General features: G+C 32.1%; 1 pseudogene; it reads right to left on the bottom strand.

The window, feature by feature from the left end:
- Positions 1-2,295: 2,295 nt before the first annotated feature.
- Positions 2,296-3,097, bottom strand: LOC108401394 (poly(A) polymerase alpha pseudogene; annotated as a pseudogene).
- Between the last annotated feature and the right edge of the window lie 580 nt (positions 3,098-3,677).

Raw genomic sequence — 3,677 nt, 5'->3', positions numbered from 1 at the left:
AGAACTATTTCCACTCTAATTGTTACTATCTACTTCATGTCATTATTATCCTACTCTTGAATTACTGCAAATCTTTCATGACTATTCTCCTTTTACCTGGCATTTTATCTCTCTGAAATAATATCCTCTGAACATGTTTTACTATAACCATGTCGGTACTTTAGCTTAACACCTATGATACAGTATTATACTTAACAATTCACTTGTCTTTTATACATCTAGACAGTAAATTCATCAAAGGCCAGACTATCTTTTCATCATTATATTACCAGCTCATTGTAAAATGTCTGAAACATTCTAAAAGCAAAAGAAGTGTTTTTCAATGAATAGCTTCCTTGATCTGCTATTTAAGTTTCAATTTTATGTTCTTCAATGCTTTCATCATCATGTATCTCAAAATACAGTAATTACCGATTGCTTCGACTGATTTACAAACCACACACTTTTAACATCATGCACCACGGATTTCACACTTATCATCATATTTATCTTGACTCCCACAGACTGTCAATGCTGTAATATGCTACTATTAACTAATAATTCTCTGTATATATTTAATTACTAATAGGCAGAAGGCAGAATAGTCATCTGCCACACACCAAGTTCAACACGTATTGAGTTAGTGGGTGCACATATTGGGATCTTAGACGTTTTGGAGATTAATGAGCCATTAATTAATTGATTAGTTCATTCATTCAACGTATACTTATTGGGACAATAACTTAAATAAGAACTGAGCTTAGAGAAATGGGTAAAGTGGATCCTGAGTCCCCATTAAAGTCAGATTAAAGTTAGAATATATAGAAGAAAATACATCTTATAAAGAGGGAAGAGCAGAATGCTTTGAGGGTACAACATAAGGACACTAGTTTAAAGGTTGGGAGGAAAGTAAAAAATAGTGAAGATATATTTATTTTATTTTATTTTTTAATTGAAATATAGTTGATATACAATATTATACAACACAGTGGTTCAAGAGCTATATACATTAAAAACTCACCCCAACTAGGGCAGTCACTATCTGTCAACAAACGGAAATGTTTCATGAACACTGCCTATGTTCTCCATGCTTTATTTCCATCTCTCTAACCAATTTATATTATGACTGAGATTTTTGTGTCCCTTTATCCTCTTCACTCTTCCTATCCACTTGCCCTAACCCTTCCCCCATGGTAACCACCAGTCACTCCTCAGTGTCTCTGAATCTACTGATGTTTTGTGCATTTTATTTTGTTTTGTTTTTAGATACCATAAATAAGTGAAGTCATATGGTGTTTGTCTTTCTCCACTTGGCTTATTTCATTTAGGATAATTCCCTCTAGGTTCATCCATGTTATTGCAAATGGCAGCATTTATTTTTCTTTTTTATGGCTGAATAATATTCCATTGTCTATATGTACCCTTTCTTTATCATTCATCTACTGATGGACACTTTGGTTTCTTCCATATATTGGCTATTGCAAATAGTGTGGTAATAAACATAGGGGTGCATAATTTTTTTCAAATCAGGGATTTTGTATTCTTTGTGTAAACTCCTGGAAGTTCAGTGACTGAGTTGTTTGATATTTCTAAGTTTTTTGAGGAACCTCCATACTGCTTCCTATAGAGGCTGCACCAATTTACATTCCCACCAACAGTGTCAGAGGGTTCCCTTTTCTCCACATCCTTGCCAACCCTGTATGAATATATTTATTCACTATATATTAATGCATTTACTCATGATATATCTAGTGAATATATTTCCCCACTTGTAGTTTGTCAACCCATTTTGTTAAAAGTATCTTTTGGATGAGCAAAAGATTTAAATTTTGATGGGATCCAAATGCTTTTTTATTTTGGCTTTCTGGGTCCAACTTAAGAAATATTGTCCACCAAAATTTACTAAAATAGTTTTCTTCCAGGATTATTATAATATTTGTATTTATATTTGTGTCAATGATTCATCTCAAATTAACTTTTATACATGGTATAAGTAGCAAATTTCTTTTTTTTCTTATATTTTAGAAATTATTCCAGCCATTCATTTCAAGGACTTTCATTTCTCCTTCAATTAGCTTTGGGATGATTTTAAATATATTATTGATCATTTAAGTGTTTGCCCAAGTACTTGGCATCTGTATTTTTCTATCCAGGTGTCTACACCATGCTCTCAGTTAATGTAAAAATAGAGTAAGTCTTAAAATCAAGTAGTATATGTCTTTTTAATTGATTCTTCTTCTTAATGACCATTTGGTTATCCAATGGTTTATAAAGGCAAGATATATTTTATTTATTTTTATTTAAATCAATTTGACTTTAATGTATCCTAAGCACATACTATTTAGAAAATACCAAGAAAAATTTAGGTACAAGAGCTGATGCTATTGCATTAGATAAAGCTGGCAAGTTCTTGCTAATACCTTAGCCCAGGAAATATCAATGGGAATACCTAATATATTGGAGTAGATGCTGCAGTGTTTGGACCACAGTTTGATAGCTTACAGAGTTAACCTAAGGTTGCAAACGTTTGGTACTATATACAACATTTTACCAGTTACCAACTAAAGCCCTTAAGACTTCTTATGCATCTTATATCTAAATTCTTAAGCACACAGTTATCTCATAGGCTCAAATATTCTGGAAAAATCTGCAATGCTAATCTTGCAAACAAAATATCAACTTTTATGCCATGAAAACACAAATTGATAACTAACACAGATGCTTCTTCAATAGCTTTTAAATCTTACTTATTCCAGTGATTTCAATATATCATAGGAGGTGAAAAACTCACTTCAGTCAAAATGTCTGGGCAACAAGCAATATTTCTATATTGGAACCTTTTGTCTATAATTGTAATCTGTAAATTCCAAATATAAAGAATTTTCATCCGACATTTGATATATATCCACTCTTCTAGCAGTGTTTTTAATTTTCCCCAAATTAAAATCCAGCTCTGTTGTCTGTCCAAAAGCCCCAAAAGACTTCAGGGTCTCAGTCAGCTTCTGTGTAAGTGCAGTCAGTTTTCTCAGGGGCTGCTAAAATAACAGGAGACATGATGCCACAGTGGTTCTGTGGCAGCTGTGCATTGCCATCCCTGTGCTACTATTGGAAATGGCATCGTGTTCTGTGCCAGCACCAAACGGTCACTCCGTCCACGTGACTGCTGTCTCATCCCTGGGTCTATCCCCCTAAGTATAAAATGTGTTTTAAATTCACTTCGTCAATTTGTGAAAAAAGACTCCTGGAATTTTGAAGTGAATATTTTGGAAAAAATGACATCTTGCCAATTTTTGGTCTTTGTATTTCTGAAGATTGATCTATGGTTTAAGTCTTTTTCTTTTCTCTTTTCTTTCAGTAGTTTTAAGAGGTTTGAAATGTAGAGAGTTTATACACCTTGTGGTAAATTTAACCCCATTTTTTCCTGATCTAGTTTTAAATAGAACTACTAATTATTCTGAAACAAGAAATTTTGTAGTTATATAAAAAATGTAATTGATCATATGTTGACATCATATGCAAAAAACTAATAAAATTAATTTATTAGTTTTTTTGTAAATTCCTTTTTTTGTTGATAATGTATATTTTTTACAAACACACTCATCACTGCAAGTAGAAATAGTTTTATTTTTATATTCTAATCTTTATCAAATTTTGTGTTTCTTCATTATTTAAGGTCTCCACTCTTTAAAAGGAAGATA

The sequence above is a fragment of the Manis javanica genome, chromosome 14 (assembly GCF_040802235.1).
Source record: "Manis javanica isolate MJ-LG chromosome 14, MJ_LKY, whole genome shotgun sequence".
Lineage (NCBI taxonomy): Eukaryota > Metazoa > Chordata > Mammalia > Pholidota > Manidae > Manis > Manis javanica.
The sequence above is the reverse complement of the archived record's forward strand: the minus strand, read 5'-3'. Positions and strand labels throughout refer to the sequence as shown.